The sequence below is a fragment of the Numida meleagris genome, chromosome Z (genome assembly GCF_002078875.1).
Source record: "Numida meleagris isolate 19003 breed g44 Domestic line chromosome Z, NumMel1.0, whole genome shotgun sequence".
NCBI lineage: Eukaryota > Metazoa > Chordata > Aves > Galliformes > Numididae > Numida > Numida meleagris.
In genome coordinates, this window is record NC_034438.1 from 19,399,138 (window position 1) to 19,420,567 (window position 21,430).

The window sequence follows — 21,430 nt, forward strand, 5'->3', positions numbered from 1 at the left end:
AGATAACTTGAAGCAAACTTGGGAGCTTCTCGCACAGAAAGCAATAGCCTTCTGGGAGACATTTCTGCTACTTCAGACTGCTAGATAAGCAGCAGCTAGAAAACAAAGCCTGCTTCAGAAATGTCAGGTGGATTGTTGGCAATAGAAAATAAAAACCAAAGAGGGAACAAGATTGTTTCTATTTAAATCATGTTTGCAGGTCTTTGTAACTTTCTACTTTGAGGCAACTCTAATAAAAGTTGGGGCAATGTTTTTTTCCTGCAGAATCAACAGTAGGACCTAAAAGTTGGGGTAGAAGTGTAGAAGTCAGCACAAAGCCTGGAAGGAGAATGCCTTCACATTTTCTTATCAATTTTGGGTTTGCTTTAACTCAAGGTAATTCACGAAGTAGTTCACAACATTGGATTTGCATATAGTCATTGCTAATAGCTCATATAAGCATTTGCCAACAACTGCTAAAAAATTTGCATTTTTTTTTGTCTTATTTATCTGTGTTCAGTATTTTAGAGCTCTCAAGCCAACCAAGTCCTCTATCCAGATATCTTTACCAAAATCATGCCTTACTGAAAAACTACTGTGATCTTTCCCCTTCCAGAAATTTTGCCTTTCAGTTTAGTAAGAAGCAGGGCTGTTACTAGCTGGTGGCCATATATTATTTAGATTGCTCCATAAGAAATGCCTCCTATATATTTCCATGGAAACTACAACAGATATAAAGAAAACAATAACACTTTTTGATAGAGCAAATTCTCAGCTACGAAACACTCATTATTATTACAGTCACCACCATTAGCTCTGCAGTTTCTCCAGGTGAACAAGAGCATGATGCACCACCTACTGCCTCACTGTGCTCACATCCACTATTTGGACTCCATCAATGTTTAGCAAGCATCAGTGTATGTCAATGCCATTTTTTCTGCATGGAGGAATTCAATGACACACCCTTGCTCCATATGCACTGCAATGTCAGATGCCATTCTGAGAGATTGCCCTCTACTGCCATACCACCAACACCCTTCTCTGACGTTGTGGGCCAAAATAATAAAATAGGAGGCATTACTTTTGGAGCAGCTCTCGTACATTTCCATTGCGATCCCCGACTGCTTACAGTCTGTTGCCTTCTACCACAGTTCTAATGTATTGTATTCTGAAAGTTTAAGATTTTTTTTTTTAATTTGTTTTTTAATGAAGGATACTTTGCAAATATGTTTAATCATCAACTTCAATTCAGTGAAAACCAAACCATTTATTGCTTCACAAAGAACCTCAAAACCAACATAGTCGAAGATAAGAATATAAGCTTTGCTTTGTAAAGAAGTTGCCAAATGAAATTTAAATTAATGGAAACAAAAGAGATATTTACCTAATTTTCTTTATGGATAATTGCTTTCTGAAAATGTTTAGTTTCATGCACTTTCTCTGGTAGCAATTATTTTCATGGATGCAGTGAGAGTGAGGAACTCTTCTGCAGTATATACTAGTGCTGCTGTTTTACAAACACCAGGCATAGCCTTTGCTGAATGTAGGCTTTTACATTAAAATACATATTTAAGTAATATGTAGTATTACAAGTAAAAATACAAGTATAAAGCTCTTACAGGTAACGAAAAGATTCCTCTTTAATTATAGTTTTATTATCACAGGTTTATTGAAGTAATCTTAAGCAAAATTAATTTCCTTCCAAGGAACAAAACACTGAATTAAAAGAAAAGTAGTTCTGAATCATAAGCTAAGATAACCCATAATGGTTAAATTTAATCAGTAAGCATTGCATCTAATGAGTCTAGTTGCTCAGTTACCCAATTAATGTATTCTTGTTATGGTGGAGTCTGAATTAAATGAGTACCACCAAGAAGGAACCAGTTATTTCATCAGTTCTGTTAAAACACTGTTTTTTTAAAAACCTGTTACTACATGGCACATACTGTCTAAAACACATTTGTCATTAAGGACATGAACTTGGTATCAAAGATGGAGACATCAGTTTTATTACAAGTATCCAAACTGCTCATACTTTCTTTTAAATAATTACATGGTACATTTTCTTTGGGATTGGCTTATTCCTATTTTTTTTAACAAATAACAAGGATGGAACAAAAGCTTGAATGAGAGGCTCTGACAAAAGCACACTGAAGAAGTATGGTTAATTTAAAATTGTTGAATGGGCTGAGTGGCAATGCAGCCTGGAAACCTGAGCGAGAGAAACAGAAAATTTTAAAATGCTGTAAGCTTTAAATAAAACATAAAAACATTTTGTGTGCATGTGTGTGCGGGGAGGACCATTACACAAAAGTCAGTGTTTGATATGTGCCATATAATTACAGGAAGTTTGTAGAAGGTGCCATGATACCTGTCAATTATCAGCAGGCAGAAAATGCAGATAACATCCATAATTCATCAGCATACTGGCCTTTGTTGTTAGGCTGACTGATTGAGCTCCATAACATAACTGCTTATTCAAAACAAGACATTTAAGTTCAAATGAAATACTGTTACCTCTTCAAAATGTGTTCAGTTATTATACTGATTCAGATGTATATATATGCATTGCTAAATGTTAGCAAGGAGGAGTACAAGTTCACAAATTGATATTTACACACAAATTCATTGTATTATGAGGAAAAAAAAAGCAGTTATCAATATTAGTCAGCCCTTATATTCTTAGATGACAGAAAGTGTTCACCAAATAACTTTTCATAGGAAATATTTAACAATTAAAACAGTGTAGCAGTGTTAATGGCCTTAATATACTTAGGTATTCTGTTAGTTTCACACAAATTATTTCAATAATTGCAAACATACTTAAAATTAATACATTAATTAAAATTTTGTTAATAAATTAATAAAAATTGGTGCTGATATAAATTCAGCTTTATTTCTCCTGCTTATGGCCTTTAATTGTGCTTGCTTGAAGTCAGATAGAGCTTAATGAAAAGTGCCATCTATCTAGATAAGAGCTAGCTGCAGGTGTGGATCAAATACTGAGAGGAAGGTTTTCATGATTTTTTTCTGAGTATCTGGCCTCAAAACAGGAAAAAAAAAGTGAAAACAGTACCTAACAACATGAAGGAAGACAAATATAAGTACAGAGTTTATGAAAGTTATTAGTGTCTGCTGCTTGCATAGGAGACAGAAAATTTGAATATTTAGAGGGAGACAGATCTGAGATACAACAGAAATTTGAGTACAGCATAAAACACACAAAAATGGGGAAGAGATGAACTTCTTTTGTTTACTATTTTGTAGTGCAAGAAGAATAAAACACATGGTGAAACCAAAAGGGTAACAAATAGAAAGCTTAGCAAGGGAAATGTATTCCATAGAAAAGAAAGACTTTAGCAGTTGTTTACCCTCACAAGGTTCACTCCTACTTTTGCTTAAGTAGGATTTCCAAAAAGTTTGAACCTTTATAAGTGATGAGCGCAATCACTGCCATGTAGAAGGAAGTTGTGAATGCTCTCATTGTGTATGAAGGTCCATGCTGCAGTAGTAAAACTGCCACACTCGGATGGATGTGTTTTCCCTATCGGGAGATTGTTTGCATTTTCCTATGCTGTGTCTGGTTCTGGATAGGTATACACACTATGCACCTGTAGCACACTATGTCCTGTATATTGCTAAATATGGACAAATACCTTCTACGATCATTTTTTTTTTAACTCAGAAAACTGATTTCCTATAACATCAAATTCCTGGTGAATCTTTGCTTCTTATCACAAGGCAGCTTCCCTGTCAGGCTTTGTTCTTGACTGTAGTGACAACATTTTGAGTCGTACAGTATACATTATTGATAGCAGCAGGTCTTGAGGATGAAGAAGGCACTTCACTGCCTGTTTTGCTTGGTTACACAGCAATAGGCTTGACAGAGATACTACAGCTGCTATGGTCTTGTGAAAGTGGGTTTATTTTCTTTCCTCTTCACTTATCAGGATGCAGGTCTTGCTGCCTGGTGTTCACATGTTATTGAGGCTGGCACAATCTAGTGTTTAAAGCAAAACACTAGGGACATTTAAAGTTAATATTAGAGATTCTCAGACTAGAAGAGACGATAATGTGCACACAGCTCTATCCCCTTCCTCAGGCAGCTGATGTCACTGAGCCAGTTGGTGTTCTGGTCACAAGGTATAGTTGCTCCAAAGGCGGTGGTGAGTATGCCTGATACTGGCCACATAAGCAATATAGGCAAGCTCAAGATTAAATGGACTATGCTAGAGAGGAACAAAGAGGATCACAAGAACAGCAAAGCCTGTGGTTTTGATTATTCCTCTGTTTCCTTTTTTTATTGTTGTTGGCTCTGTTTTTTTTGTAATGCAGCATAAACCATCACTGACATAAAACCTTAGAAGAGTGTAAGAGGGTAGGAATAAAGTTCTGGAGTTTTAGAAGGGAGAGAAAGTAGATAAGAATGTTGTGTGGCAAGGAGGAATTACAAGATCTAGTTAATCAGATGACATGAAAGAGCTTTTGAAGTGGGAAGACAGAAAGATGGGCCAGGGGTCTGTTTTCTCCCTCTACCTTGTAATTAACCAGAGTCACTGGTAGCTTACCCTTCTCTTGTGATCCTCTTCAAACTTTTTTGTTCTTTTCACTACTGATATGAATGAGAATAAAATCTCTCAAAGCTGAAGGGGAAACGCTACTAGTTCAGCTTAGTAAAATGTTTTGGGTGAAGTTTTCAAAAGAATGTTGATGGGAATAGCTAAACAAGAAGCAATTGATTACATCCCAGCTTATACATTGTAAAAAAAGAAGGGAGAAGCTGCAAAATCAGCTTTGTCAGAGGAGCTCACACTGTCCCTCTTCTCTGCCTCTGAACATCTCATGGAGCATAAGTACTTTCCTCCCCAGCTGCCAAGATGAGATCTGCATTATTATTCCTTTTTGCCCAGCTGTCGCTCAGAGGAAATTATGCCTGTGTTTTTTCAGGACTATGAATATCCTCTGCTGGCATGATTTGAACAGAAAGGGAACAAGTGTTGGTGCTCATAACACATGTTAATTCACTGTAGAGGGACATACTAATTAACTGTCCGTCCTCTTATTTCTGATATACTTCCTATGCACAAAATTTAGAATGGCACTGTATTAATTTTTGCATGCACAGCTGGACTCAAGGGCTGTCTCAGTCCTCCTGATGATTACATGGAGAAGTATTCAATAAATGTACAAATTCATTTTCTTGTTTATCCTTCTTGTTCTGGACAGACTGGAGAGCTGGGCAGCAATAAACCAGATGAGGTTTAACAAAAGCAAGTGTACAGTCCTGCACTTAGGAAGGATAACCACATGTACCAGTACAGGTTGGGACATGACCTGCTGGAGAGGAGCTCTGTGGACAAGGACCTGGGGTCCTGGCAGACAACAGGTTGGCCATGAGCCAGCAGTATGCCCTGGTGGCCAAGAAGGCCAATGCCATCCTGGGATGCATTAAAAGAGGCGTGGCCAGCAGGTCGAGGGAGGTGATCCTCCCCCTCTACTCTGCCCTGGTCAGGCCTCATTTGAAGTATTGTGTCCAGTTCTGGGCTCCCCGGTTCTAAAAGGACAGGGATCTCCTGGAGAGTCCAGCAGAGGGCCACAAAGATGATAAAGCGCCTAGAGCATCTCCCCTGTGAGGAAAGGCTGAGCAACCTGGGTCTGTTCAGCCTTCAGAAAAGAAGACTTAGAGGTGATCTTATTACTGTTTATAAATATCTTAACAGTGGGAGTCAAAGAGACAAGGCCAACCTCTTTTCAGTGGTCTGTGGGGACAGGACAAGGGGAAACGGCTGTAAACTTGAGCACAGGAAGCTGAGGAACTTCTTCACAGTGAGGGTGATGGAGCACTGGAACAGGCTGCCCAGGGAGGTTGTGGAGTCTCCTTCTCTGGAGATATTCAAGACCTGCCTGGACGCCTATCTGTGCAGCCTGCTGGAGGGAGCCTGCTTTGCAGACGTGCTGGACTCAATGATCTCTAGAGGTCCCTTCCAACCCCTACAATTCTGTGATTCTGTGATTTTCTTTTTTGCCCTTACTGTAAGGGCTCTGGAACCACCTAATAGGTTGGCTGGGGTAATATTTGGCTAGATCCAAGTAGAAGTTGCATGTACTGCATATTATTTTATATTTTATTATCCAAATTTATTTCTGCCATAAGATGCTGTCTATTTATTCTAGCAAATACAAAATTAAACAGCTATAATTAAGTTTTTGGATGTAGCACCTTGATTAGGCACAAATAAATTCAAATAAATTTGTCAGCATGTCAAATAAGTGTTTCCATATTTGTGTCCAACAAAAAATACATTATCTATCCATAACAGCATTGTAAGCAGCATATTTTGAAGCATGTGCAGAAGAAATAGTCATTTCTCAGAGTTGAGTAAAGCTGTACGCAAACTTACAGGCTGCATAAGCAAAATATTATACTCACAAATTATCCTTATACCCTAGGGTTAAAAATGACTGTACTTCTGATTATTTCCTCTAAGTATCAATAGTTATATATATACATATTCTAGGTGCATACAAATACACATGTAATTTTCTGTGAGTATACAGAAGACAAGAAAGACAAATAAGAGCCAGGAATCAGCCATACTTTGAGATGGGCAGAGGACATTTTCCCTCTGTAGCAAGATGGACTCACCCAAATGTAGACTGCAGTCAAACAGCAGAGAGGGTAAAAAAATAAGGGAGGCTGAGAAGTGGAAGTACAAGAGAAGTCTGGGGAATGTTGCCACCAACCTAAAGATGAGGCCACTGGAAACATAAAACAGCCAGCTGTAGAAATGTAGAAGATACCTTTCAATAGCAGGAAAAGAAGAGAAATTATGATCTTCTAAAATCCAGTATTCTGTCAATTCTTTAGTTCTTATCAATGTTTTTACTCATGCATGCCAGAAAAAGTTTATTTTACATCTACATGGATATGTAAAATGTGTTGTTTTTATCTATTTCCTCTTGTTATTAATAGAGTACAACTGTATGCAAATTTTAATGTAATGTAAAAGTTTCAAATAGTTCTTACAAACAAAATTGCATAACATACTCCAGTAATATAAACATGAAAATAAACACTTTCTTCAAACATGCTGTGATAGGCACATTACAATATAACATTCTGGAACTGGTCAGGGACTATGTTTTCTACAAAACATTTTACAAATTCTTATCTTATTCTTGATATAGATAGTGGTTCATGCAATCTCATATTACTTATACAAGTTCAACTAGATAATAAACATGAACTAATATTTATGTGGCTTGAAGATGAACACAGAAATAAAAATGAAAACACTTTAAAGTGAAAAAGTTAAACAGCTGATTTAAAATATAATTATATGTAGTATTCATGGTCAGTATAAAGATACTGACTAGCTTCTAGCAGAAATAAATTCAAGGGCTTTCCCAAAGGAATGTTGGCTTCCAGGTCTCCAAGCAAAGTTGCAGTCAAGTCTCGTTTGATAAAGCACAAGACACAATCTCAGTTACTCAGATACAGGACACAGGACTTTAATTCTCCAGTTAGCGGTGGACTGCTGGCAGTGAGTAACAGGTTTTATGATAACTAGACTCAGACACAAACTAGGCACTTATCATTTTTTCAGAACAGTTAATATAGCATCTGCTTTTCATTATTGGGTTTTCAAATGCAGAATTTCAGATGGTATAAATTATAAAGTCCATTGAAGTTGAGGAGAACTATGATAATTTACACCAGATGAGAATCTAGACTATTGCTGGAGATGTAACCTCACTATAGGAAACTTGAATGAGAAATGCTGCCTATTAGATGTAGCAAAAAATTCTGGAAGTTCATTTGATCTGATTGTGTCAGTCAGCTCTTATGTTAAAATCAAGGTGTGAGAGTCTGGGGAATGGCTGCCAGTTTGTGGATAGTATTTCATTGCAATTTAAAGTGCAGATTAGACTCTCCTTTTTGTAGCAAAAATAAGATGGTATCTGTGGAGCTTAAACAGCCTTCAAGAGTACCTCAAACAGAAATACTTTCAGCCTGGTGGAGCAGTTAAATTGCTGCTACAAACAATTGACTGTTATCAAAGCACTTCAACATAAGCTTGGTCCATATCCCATGAAAATCTCATCAGCAATCTTTAAAAGGGCTCTTTCAGAAGAAAAACATCCTTCAATGCAAAGAAGAAAGCAAAGCTGGGGAAAGAACGAAGTAGATTTTTCCTCCGTTCCCCAAGACAGAGATCAAAATTCACTTCTTCAGATGCTTATGAGAAAGGGGGAAATTATAGTCAAGCATAGTTGCACACAGAGCAGCAAATGCTGAGTGCATGTAAGAAGACACAAGACTCCTGCAGGAGATGGCAAAAATCAACAATGGAGGCACATCCCAACAGTTGTACTTTGGAGCCTCCTGTCTCACTGAGAGTTGTCAGCAGAGGGGACACCCAAATATTCAAAGTTAAAGATAATTCTTTAAAGCATGAAGTCCAAAACCAGAGCTCTTGAGGCATGGAAGCAGTGGACCATCCACCTAAGAGATTCAGGCCTATGACATAAGACCTATCTGTGGAAATTAGATGCTTTGCTTAGCTGTAGATTTTTTTTTTTTTTAAATGTAGTCAAACAGTTATCTGATCAAAAGATAAATGAGGAAGTAATAGCACATCACAAGTACTCCTCAGTGAGTGGTGACCAGTGAAACTAAAAGGGCATTGAAGGCAGTCTGATGAGAACGTAAATGTGAAAAACTACTCCTAAAAGTGTATAAAGAATCTCCTCAGTAGTAAAATTCAACTGTTTGGAAGTTTAGTTAAAAACTTATTTCACCTGAACAGAGGCTAAGCCCTGGAGCTTCTGATAGCAAGGTCAGCAATTAGCACAGCTGCCTGCTGGTCAGTGCTGCAATGATGAGGTGACCAGTGTGAGCTATTGTCTTCAAAACAATAAGGATATTCTTCTTTCCATTGACTTTCAAAATAAATTAATTTATTAGCTTCTGCAAGATGGCATGGGAAAACACAGGGACTTATCTGTGATCTTCTTTCTTTCTTTTTAAACACACCCCTTTCTCATCAGTATCAAAGTATTTCAAGAGTTGGGAGACTTGCACAGGATAGCAAGGCCAACTTTGCACCAAAAGGCAAGGATTGCTGTCAGGGATAAGGTTTCACCTTGGAGGAAGCTCAATAGAAAATTCAGCTGAATGTAAAGGAAACCACATGGCAGTGGGGGATACAAGCATCCAGATCTTCTTAAGGAACTACTCTGAATGCTGATGTCATTCAAACACGCTCCCCAACTTATTTTGAATTTCTTACATAATTATTTTCTGTTTTCAAGTTCTTGTCACTGCACAGAGGTCCCTTTTGTGCAAGTTCATATTCAGGTCAGGTTCAGAGAGGCTTAAGAGCCATCAGAGATAGGACACTGTCTTTCTGCCAATGTGGTTTTGCCTCAAGCTGCAAGAAATCTGAAGTAACTATTGTAAGGGATCTTCAAATTTTTTTTTTATTACTTGCAGAAAGGAAGTTTTCAGCCAGGCAAAGACATAGTTTAAGTTTTCTATGTGCAAAGTGGGAATTAGTTTGCTGTAAATAATCATAAGCTAGTGTTGCTGATTACTTTTGCATTTTTTTCTTTAGGACTGTTTATCACTTTACATGATTTCAAACATAAGCTGTGAGTTCTGGAGAAGCAAAAAGATCAGGTGTCCACATGAACACATAATGCACATGGTGCATTTAAAATCATGCAAGAATACAACAGTTGATACTAGGACTTCTAATCCAAAACAGTATTCCACATTCTGCATATGGCTGCAAGCTTATACAGTAGCATAGATGAACTGTTAGTTCACAAGAATATTGCTCAGAAACAGGAATAAGCAAGAAAAGGGAATATTGAAATTTCATGTGTGGCTGGTTGTTCTCTGTGTACATCTTTAGTTCAGGTTTTCAGCAGTCTGCATTCCTTGCCAGACTATATCATTTAGGCAGTTATGCTTCTACTTAAAACTCCTGCAGTGCTCTCATGCTACAATACAACTGTTAGCATTAATAGGCAAAAAATGGAAGCATGAGATAAGCCCACAGCAGAGCTGAAGAAAGAACCAAAACCAGCTTAGTTCCTATCAGAGGTAAGGCTAGATCATTTACTGTTACCACTTGAGGCTGATCTGTTTTGTCATAGAGGTCCCTGAGATTTCCTGAACTACTTCTCAGTTCAGTTAGAGCATGTATTTTAAGAAAGACATCTCTTGAAGCCTAAACTAGTAGAGATTGAAAACCCATTATAATTCCCATCAAACTGTCCCAAAACCAGAAGAACCTCCTTGCATCACTCATCCTATGCCTTATGAATCAATTATTTTTCTGGTTCTTCACCCAACATTTTCTGTCTACCAGCAGTCTTCTTGAATCCTGAACTGGACAAAGCAAACTTGAGCAAAAATTATTTCAGTGCTAAACACAGAACTAGTATTGCTATTGTACTCCATGGAGATTTTCTCTATAACCAAGAACTATATAAGGCTTTTTTTTTTCCACAAAAAATCTAAATTAAGGAGTTATTTCATTGTTACCTTCCTTGATAAATCCCTCTGCACTTTTTCATTTCCCCTCCAAATCCCCAAATAAAAACACATTAACAGAAGAAAAATTCCAACCAGCATTTTCCGTTCTACTGAGATCCTGGCAAAACACATTTTTTATGAAGATGAAGAAGGCGCTGGCAGCACTAACTCTGCCATAATGATAATAAGACTATGGGAATAATTTCTAGACATGGTTTTATTCCCTCATTTGTTACAGCTGTACCAATAGGCTTGCTGAGAAATGAGCTGGGGCAATTGTGTTGGGCTCTTGCACTGGCAAGAGTGAATTTGAGAGAGGTAAAGAAGAATGAGTGCACAGAAAGAATAATACATATTCCTTTTGTTCGTTTGTTTTTTGATTTAGTGAGAACCATTGTCTTTAAGGCTGTTTTGCATAAGTTGGTCCACTTAGAGAGATAAAAGATCCTCTGACATCAGTATTGTCTACACAGGCCAAAAACATGGTCTGACAACTTGATGGTGATTAGATGACAATATGACAATGTAGTCTTGAATGATAGCAAACACATACATATGAAAAAGCTATGCAAGGCAGAGAAATAGAAACACCTATAGTGTAAGAAAAATATTTTAAAAGACTGGCTCAAAATTCAAAAGTATAGTTAATCTATAGTATGGGAATGTTGAAGCATTCCTTTGACAAGCCACAATAAAGTTGTTCAAGTATGCAACACAACCACGTTTTAAAGATGATCATTGCCATGATGCCCAAAGAATCTGGAACCATATATTTCCCTAAAGCAAAATGTTGTGTTTCTTAGGAGACTGTGTTTTGAAAACCTCTTGCCCAACTAACCTTCAGTGGTCTCAAATCTGGGTTCTGCTCTGGTCCTTCTTGAGCTCTAGTATTTGATGAGTAGACTAAACGGATACGTAAAAAGGACAGTGTGCTTTCACTGTTAACAAATGCATGACTTAATAGTTACCCACAAAACAGTTGCCTGCTCACACCCAACTTACTAAGTCATCTGGACCACATAATAGACTTGTTTTTTTGTACGTTACATTTCCATACTTTTGGATAATCTATAAGCTATGGTTATTAATTCTGTATAGACTTTGATGCCATTTGAAACAAACACAAATATAAATAACAGAAGGCCAAAACCAATTCCTAAAATAATCCTAATATGCTCATTCAGAATCCCCCATTTGCTATTTATTTTTCAATTGTTAGTTTACAAATATTCTATTACTAAACAGGTCATAATGAATAAATTAGCTAGACATATAAAAGGTGTCATGAAGTAGTAAGTTAAAATGTCCAGAAGTCATCTAAAAACTACATAAGCAGTACTGTTATGTAAATGCTACATGTTTTATTAAGCGTATTTTATAAAAATCTATGGTCAGATCTATTTTTTGTATACACTCACAGTATATATTATCCCTTAGTTCTACTGATTTCTTTTAATAGTTTATTGATCAGACTGATACCAATTAAGTATTTTTTTGCAACAGACTGATGACTGATCTGGACTGTCCTATTTTACCCATTTACTACCAGCTCTCTTCACTTTGTCAAGCCCTCTAGATTGTCTTTCCTAGTTTAAATTATAATAAAAACAAACAACAATCCAGATAGCTGCTCAATCAGTTTTAATACAGACAGTGAATTCAAGTTAGCTGAACGTGGTACTTTAAAGCTAGCTCTGATGGATAATATGTTCCCAAACTACTACTAGAAAAGCATGTGCTTTTTCTTAACTTTCAAAGTGATAGAAGTATCAGTTTTTACCCATATGTGAAAACATAATTAATTATTTGGTCTCTTGTATTTTTATAGCAACAGTTCCATCATTTCTGTAGATTTGTATAATTCTTAGGACTGACATAAGCCACCCTAAATGTACTGCTTCTAGTCATGAGGGCAGCAAGGGACTTGAATGATGCAGTGTTCTTTGCAGACGTAATTGCCTTTTACAGCACTGACTCATGGAAAGTAGTAACTCCACATAAAATATTCCATCAGACTGGCTGATGTGTTATCCCAAGATGGTGTGCTGAGGCAATAAAAAGCAGTCACTGTTCTGAGCATCTGTTGAAAGGGCAGAGTCAGAATCTAGCCAACTTTCAAAAATGAGTTCAAGCAGTTCTGCATTCTCCTACACATCTCCTGAATGGCTTGTGAGGCTTAATTACAGAAACATGACTTTCCTGGTACGTGATAGATGCACACGAAAAGGGAACTAACTTAAACAAAAATGGTGAAGATAGCCTCACATAAAAGCACAAGCAAAAGTGGGGAAATATCTTTATGCAGTGTTACTTGTGATAGCTTCTATCACTCTCACTCAGAAATGTGTAGTTAGACTGTTCCGTTCTGAAACAAGTGACCTGTGGAGAGATATGAAGAAGCAGTTTATTACTCAGCCCAACTTCATTGTGTCAGACCACAATTTTCCATTTAAAAGATATCTCCAAAGTATTACAACAGGAAACACCTACAGGAATTAGTTATTAGACTACATTTATCAACAGTTTATACCTGGGACTGCAGAGCATGGACTCTGATCTAGAAAGTTCCTTTTATATTCCCCTTCATACTTCCATTCACCCCAGGCTTTTTTTCTTTATAAGTGGAAAGCAGAAATTCCATCTTGTCTAGGAATCATCATTCTGTCTCTTTTTCCCTGAAGTAAACAGATTTCAAATATCTTTGTGCTGCGTGTAAGCATAAAAGTCTGGAAGTGTTTGTGTTTCTAAGTATGCTTCACACAAAATTAAGGTCAAGAAGCTCATCAGAATCACTAGTGACTTAGTATTTACACCACCATGCTTTCATTCACTGAGTTAAGATCTATACAAGTGATACCACAAATATTCTTGCTGAGACCAGCTTAAACCAAACTAGTAAATGTAGCATAATGTCCGCTCTACAGATTCTGAAGTGTATTTATCATCTGGACTGTCACATGAAACTTGCTTTTTGAGTTCTCAAGCCACTTTCAAATGGTTGTCTTCTAATTTCACTCCTGTGCTGGCAGATTCATGCAGAGCGTGTCATGAATGTTGCCATGGTTATACTTCCCATTTAGTAAACAGGATGAAATAAACTCACATCCAATGGCAATAATGCAACTCAGACAAATCCCCAGTTACTCTTAAAGTGGTTCTTCATTTAACACATCTTAAAAACCTGAGTCAACATAGGTTGCAGATTCATTTCCAAGCTGCTACTACAGAGGACACCATCACACTATCCCTTTCAACACATACCCCAACTTAGCAAACAATTTTTCACTCCTTGGTCTATCTTTGCAGACACGGCAGGAGACTGAACAAAGGGAAAAAGTTGCTTTCTTCCCCTTAACAGATGTGGTGACTGCAACTCATGAGTACCAGATGGAGTTTGTCACCACAGCATCAATTACTGGGAGAGGAAACTGCAACTTTTGTAATGCCCAGAGCTATTTTAGGAGGATTTTCCTGATGTTAGAATCAGTTCAGGGTGGATTCAATTTCCCTGGCAGTAAATGCCATTTAGAGGGTGGAGCTGGCAACAGACTGGGTTTATATGAACTAGGTCATCCTTCAGCTCTTACTCGCCCTAGTTCTGCCCTTCTCTTCCTCAGTTCTTCCACTTCTTACTCGTGTTCATATCTTCTTTAAAAAGATCTCCAGCCATTCAACTGCAGCCAGTAAACCTTTGTTTTTTAAAAAATAAATAAATAAAAATCAAATTCTTTGTGCTTATAAATTGAAAGGTCCGGAGTAGGCTGCAAACCAGCTCAGGACTGGTTAACCAATTAAGAATGGAGAGCTTTGTTCCCTGTGCTGCTATCCTGAGCAAAACAAAAATTAAACAGAATCTGTCAATCTTTTCTGCTGCTCAGAACCATGGGACCACAGAAATAAAGCTGATTTTTGCATCGTCTGTAAACAAAGCTCTGCAAAGCACATATTAAAATTACTATCTGGGAAGCAGTTCTGACCCAGGGTACTGGAGAGGTTCTTCTTTCTTCTCTGTTTGCGGGAGCAGGTATTGAGAATCATAGAATACCCTGAGTTGGAAGGGACTCAACAGGTTCTAACAGTCCAACTCCTTGCTCCTCACAGGATCACCCAAAATAGAATCAGAACTTCACTACAGTGGATAAATTCAAAGGCTCCTGTCCCTGCCCAGAATATCCATTTTTTTTTGGAGACCCACAAAAAAATGTATTTTACATGAACAGCAGATTTTTATCACTCTGTTCAAGGATCACAACATCCGCAGGATGACTGGTGGAGACATCTGCCTAAGCCTGCAGTCAGCCTGACACAGTGTCTCCTATAGGATCTGAACCACATTACTTACCATGTTGTATCTATTCCTTCTGAAGGACTCCAAATACAGCCCAGCAGAGGACAGTGTCTAGCAATAAGAGAATTATTCCATGAGTTCTGCCTGACTTCCTGAAGTGAAGCAGAATGGACACATACCAAGCATCAAGGGGTTCCTTCCTTTTCAGTAGTTAAAACTGGCAAATTCTTGCCACTCCTAACAATCCATATGGAAGAAGCTCAAAGCACTAATTTTCTGGAAATAAATGGGTACATTGTGCCACTGCTATTCCATGTGGAGAAATGCAGCTCATCTTAATCTCTATTTTCTGAATCTGACTACAAAACTTATCTTGAGATATTAGCTCTGGTACAATTTCCAAGATTGTTGAGCAGGAAGCCAAAGAATAAGGAAGGTAAGTGGATAGCATGTTTATAGGGTGTTTATCAGAAAAGAGAATTACAGCATACAGAGAACAATCAGTACCAAAGTGCAGTCATGGGTAGCTATGAAGGAGAGAAGAGATTTAGAAATAGGCAAATATGCAAGAAAATGCATATAGTTGGTATAAAGAAAATGTGAAATCATATCAGAATCACTGATACACTGATTACACATTGGTAAGCTGTGTTTAACTCAGAAAATTGATTGCTTTAAATGGACGGAACATTCCACAGATCAGAAACTTGGCTTTGCAGGAAAAATGTGATAAAACAAGCACACATCAGTCTATTTAGCACTTAGGCAACAAAATTTCAAATGCTTTTTAAAGCCCTGGGACAAATGTAAAGTTTTTCTTAGACCAACTGACCCTGTTGAAGTACCATCACATTTAGATGGCACTTTGCTTAAGGGTGGAGTTGATACCAAATACTACTATATAGATATATGTAGAATATAATATCTGAAAAACAAACTAACAAAAAACAAAAACAAACAACTCCAAAGAATGTCATACTCTCATACTGAGTTTTTATGTCATTTTTCTGACATATTGAAAGTCTCAGTCTCTGATTTCATGGGGTGTCTAAGTTATACAGAAGTCCTCATATTTAAAGTGCTTCCTTAAGTTTGCATTGAATACAAATCAAGAAAAAAAATAGTCTGTAAAACCTAACAGGAAGTTTCAGTCCCAGTTAGAGGCAGAGGAAAATCTGTAATATTTTTTGAACATTAGTAGATCAAGAGGTTAACAATCAGTAATCAGTTTAAATGGACTGTTAACAAAAAACCTCCAGCTCAGGTCTCCCAGTTTGCTAAATGTAATCACTGGTGACAAAGTCAGATGAAGCAGACATCGTAACCAAGCTTTTTAAAAGAACGCCAGTTGTTTAAACAGGAACCATTTTGGTGTTGCTTAGTTATCTCTGACTGTCCCTGCCTCCATGCTTTATGCAGGTGCACAGTTACAATTTATGAAGGCATAGAAGGTCACAGGGGACTGGCAAATAGCAGAAGCAACAATTGGACAGGTAACTGCACCTCCTTCTTCCCACACTTCTTCAGGGCTGTGTTGGTGGAGACAAGGAGGCAGCAACACAGCCAGGGTCCTAGGAACAAGCACCACACCTCTAGCACATAGGCAGGAATTTCAGCTCCTGTAGGAAGCTTCCATTTCCAGTTTTTGGCACATTTAAGCTAAGCACTTGTGCATTCAGCTCTGTCAGCATCACAAATGAACCTGGACTCAGAATTCTTGAGATGGAAGGCAGAGACTACTAATTTTTTTACTACTTTAGAGCCATCCGACCAGCACTCAGCATCCTGGGAAGTGCACTTACGCAAATCTTTAGTATGTGTCGTTTCTCTTCCTTTGCCACAGGTGAACATCTGGGTAAGCAAAGCCTTTTGTTTCTGTTATTAGTGGACTGAGGCTTGCATGCCTTTCTTCAGGAAGAATTTCTATCCAATAATTAATATATTTCCTGCCACAGCACAATAGCTATTATGTCTAATGCACACAAGTCTCAAATAAAGTTAAGTTTAAAGAGAGGAAGCTGGATAAAAAAAATAAAAAGTTTGTTTGTGCAGGATCTTATCCACAAGAAGCATTGCAATGATGCTCCAATTCAGACCACTGTCCATACACTGTATGTGCTGAAGCGTTCCTACACATGTTGGTAGACTGACTGGTGGCATTCTGCAACTGATTAACTTCTGAACTGGCCTATCATATCATTGGTGGAGGATGTCTGAGAATTTAAAGCTTTGAAGAATGTGCTTTATTATTATTATTGTTATTATTATTTTAAGCTTTACAGAGATACTTTACCACAATTAAGAATACATACTTGCAACAAGGAGAAAGAATACCTAGAAGAAAGTTATTTTAAAGATTGAAAAATGTTTTCTTCAAACTGATTTGCTTTTACTTAGATATTAGAAAAACATAATCCCTTAGAAATATAGTTTTCAAAAGCTTGTGAGGAGTAACATTGTTTTGAGTGTTCATGAATTCTGAAACAATGAACCCAGAGTGACATTAAATCTAGCTTCCTGTCATAGACAGGATTTTCTGCTTTTGACTTCTTGTGAATGGAAGTGAGTAAGTTAAAACTCTGAAGAAAGGTGAATACTCTTATTTCTCTATTCTGATACTTTGAAATTCTGAACATTGTAAATCAGTTCAACATGTTTCATTTTAAGAAGTCACTTGCACATTATCATTTTACTTGTAACAGTGATGCTTTTACCCCTAGAAAGTTAGTGAGCTGAACTGTCCCAACAGATATTCCAACACAATGCTCCTTATAAGGAAGAAATAATTTCTTCCCAGGGTCTGTTCTCCATAAATGTAAAGTGAATGTGCTTGTTCCTTGAGGAAATACAGAGCAGCATTAATTCAAAGAGCGCTGGGACACACAATGCCATTCCCTTCAGTCCATCTCAGAATGACTTCATACATCAAGTATCAAGCCACAAAAAGGCAGAGAACACAAAAATGAATGTGAATAGGATTTAGCTCAAATTACGATGTCTATTTACATTATTTTACAATACTGGTGCAGCATACCTAGCATTTTAAGTACATTTTCCTAAATGCTTTTGGATTCTAGAATCTGACTCCATTTTTAGAATCATCGTGGATTTTAATTAGAATAAAAAGTTGTCCTTTGAAAGGTCTCTTTCAGAGCTGCTGGTTTACTTACATTTCAATAGAATGACTCCTAAATGAGTCCTAAATGAGCTGGCAGTATTTATCCTAGAGTATCCAATTTGATTTAAAATGCTAGTAAAAGGCAAGATTGCTATTTTTAACTTCTGAAAATAAGTGTCTGAACACAACAAATTAAACAATTAAAAAAAAAAATTAAGCCAGAGATATAGATCAAGTGTGCTACTTTCTTCATTGACTGGTGGTCTTCATCAACATTCATCATAACTGTCTGCTATTCCTGTGTTTGAATTTCCAGTTATTGTACTGCAAAGAGTAGCAATATTCACTGTTTTTTATCTACAGTAGTGTTTTTCAAATTTTTGAATGATAAATGTTAAAATACATTTGGAATCCACAAAGATTAGAAACTGTCTTTGAAATGCTTTGTTAAATAGAAGTCCTTACTGAAGCACGTTAAAAAAAGAATTGTTTTAGCATCGTACATTTAACTGTTTCAGCATAACTCTAAGTCTTTCTTGCATTTGCTTATATTAATGCTGTCATCTCTTGATCAACACTTTAAATTAATGCTTAGTAATTTTGCTTTGCTTCATAGAGCTCTGGCTTTAAGAACCTTCTAGACTCCTTTGCTAGGTTTCACAGAATCACACAAAATCACAGAATTGCAGGGGTTGGAAGGGACCTCCAGAGATCATAGAGTCTAAACCCCCTGCTAAAGCCTACAACAGGTTGCACAGGTAGGCATCCAGACGGGTCTTGAATATCTCCACAGAAGGAGACTCCACTACCTCTCTGGGCAACCTGCTCCACTGCTCCACCAGCCCTGCCGTAAAGAAGTTCTGCTGCATGTTTGCATGGAACTTCTATGCTCAAGTTTTAGGCCATTACTCCTTGCCCTATTGCCACACACCACCGAGAAAAGCCTGGCCTCATTCATTTGCCTCCCACCTCCCTTTACGTATTTATTAACATTAATGACATTCCCCTTCATTCTTCTTTTCCCCAGGCTGAACAGACCCAGGTTGCTCAGCCATTCCTCATTTCCTCCTTTTCATCTCTGATCTCCTACCCTCATAGTGTTTAGAGATATTTTATGCCATGCATGAAGATAGACTCCTGTTCAACTTGAATGCCATCTTGGTTTTTCTTGTTCTCATCTTTCCAGCTAAGTTTTAACCACCAGAGTGACTCACGTTGGCCAGCACTGGGTTGTCCGCAATCCATTTTCTACACACAGACCATTGTTTTCTGCATACAAAGACAACTGCATGCCATCTTTCTTTCAAATTAGTGCAGCTAGTAGAATGCTCAGGCTTTGTATGTGCTACAGCAAGGAATGGGAATGACTGCAAGTGGTCTAATGCACTGAAACATAAAGAACAAAATACAGAGTGGTCGCCAGGGGTGTTTTTCCAAGCAGCTCACAGAGCTGACTTCGATTGAGTGCAAGAGATTAACCATGTTAACACTGCTATTCCACAGCCATTGCTTTCCCTCTGTGTAACTCTGTAATACAGATCTTCCACAACTGTGAGGCAGAAAAAGAGGAAATGAATATGCAGCTCAGTAAGTTCTTTCCAAAAAAAGAACATCCTTCAAAAAAAAACCTAACTACAGATTTAAATACTGATAAGGTATGTGTTTAACACATTAATTTTTTCCCTAGACTTTACACATTCTCCTAGTTGTTTTCAGAAAGTTTGAGGTGACAAGGTGCTGCTACCAGTGGGAGGAGGGAACTTCAGACCCAGATAATCTGTAAACTGTTACAGTGCTATGTCAGTGCAGAGTGAGCCCAAGGAGAAGCATCCTCATTGCTTATGGCACAATTTCAAGAGCAAAGATGCCATTACTTCTTCGTGTACTCTGCAGCCCAGCAAAGAAAAAACCTTAAACAGCATCCTCTGTAGCTATTAATATTCATAGACTCAATGGGAAGCAGCTCTTCCTCCTGAGTGGTAGAAGGATGAAAAAGGTGTATCGATGGGCTTTTCTCTGGGACTTCCTAAGTGAATTTGATAATTTTTTCCCAGATCTGAAAAGGCAGAAGGATGACTAAATTAAGATAACAAACATTTGGGCTACTTTTGCTTATTATGGAAGCTCTATTTTTCATTGCTGTACTTGTCAGTTTTTACTGTAACCTCCTTTGCTATGACAGGAAGAATTCTTCCAGCAGCGTTAACATGTTATTTCTATTGCAGCAGGTGGCTAAGACCTGGTGAAGAACAGCCAATACCCAGTTTAGAACAGCATTGCTACTGCCTCGCTAGACGCTTGTTTAAAGCAGAAATAGCAGTGGAGCAATGTAGAAGAAAACTGTTTCAAGATGTGAGGAATGATTAATGAAGGCTAAGTGAGGGGCCCGGAGTCAGATATACTTCTCCTCTGCTGTCAAGCACAGGTTACCGTGATTTTATTTTTTTTTAAACTGTTCCACGCGTTTCCTTCCTCTGCCCTCAGACACACAGAAACCAGCGCACTATGAGCAGTAGAACCAAGTCCGACATCTGTAACTGTTGCCTGTAGCGCTCGGGCTCCCAGGCAGCGCAAATACTCAGTCGAGGTTAGCTATATAAATCCAGCAGGTGCCTAAAATGATAACCCGCTACGTTAATGTGAACGTCCGGGCGAAGGGAAGGCAATAACAGCAAGGAAACGGAGGCGGGCGGGGAGTTCCCAGGGAGCACAGCCGGAGCCGCCGGCAAGGCAGCCCAGCAGGAACCGACCGCTGGAGCGCCGGGTGCTCTGAAATAAGAGCACAGTGCGGTCCTCCAAGAGAAAAGCCACCGGCTCTCACGGGCGGGCTCCTCCACCCGCAGCCGTCCGCCCCGCAGCACAGCCGCCGCCCGCGACACCCCGCGGGGTACGGAACGGCCGGGACTGGAGCCCGACGCCTCTGGGCCGCGCGGAGGACATCCACCGCGGCTGCTGCCCCACGGCCGGGAGCCGAGCGCCGAGCACCCCGGCGCTACCCTCCCCCTCCCCCGGCCAAGCCGGGCCAGCCGCGGGCCGCCCTCACCGTTACCATTTTTCCCCTGCTGCGAGCGCGGCTGCCCGCAGCCGCCTCCCCGCCCGGCGTTCCCGCAGAGGTGAGCGGGGTGAGGCCCCGGCCCCGCCTCCACATTCCGCTCCTCGCGTGGCGTCAGAGAGAGGCCTGGCCCCTTTTTTCCCACAGCTCGTGACGCCACGAGGCGGGCTGGGAGAGCGACGCGGCGTCCTGCCGCCGCCGGTTGTGTGTACGCGCGCGTGCAAGCGAGGAGAGGAGCGACAGCCCGCACTGTTCCGCCCAACCCGCAGCGCGCTCGGGCCGTTCTATTTATGTTTGTGGCGGCGATTTGCATACGACTCCACCCCCTGTCGTCCGCGGATGGGGCGGCGGGACGAGCCCTTCTTACCGTATAAGGCAAAAGGGGCGAGGATTCGGGGCCGGCGGCCGCTCGCTGCGTTCCTGGTGCCGTTTATAGGGTACTGCCAC

General features: G+C 39.1%; 1 long non-coding RNA gene across 1 annotated transcript; it reads right to left on the reverse strand.

The window, feature by feature from the left end:
• On the reverse strand, positions 7,463-21,411 carry LOC110389409. Its single transcript, XR_002433203.1, has 2 exons — positions 20,981-21,411; positions 7,463-20,544 (listed from the first exon to the last, which is right to left on the reverse strand). It is a non-coding gene; the product is annotated as an uncharacterized LOC110389409 (long non-coding RNA).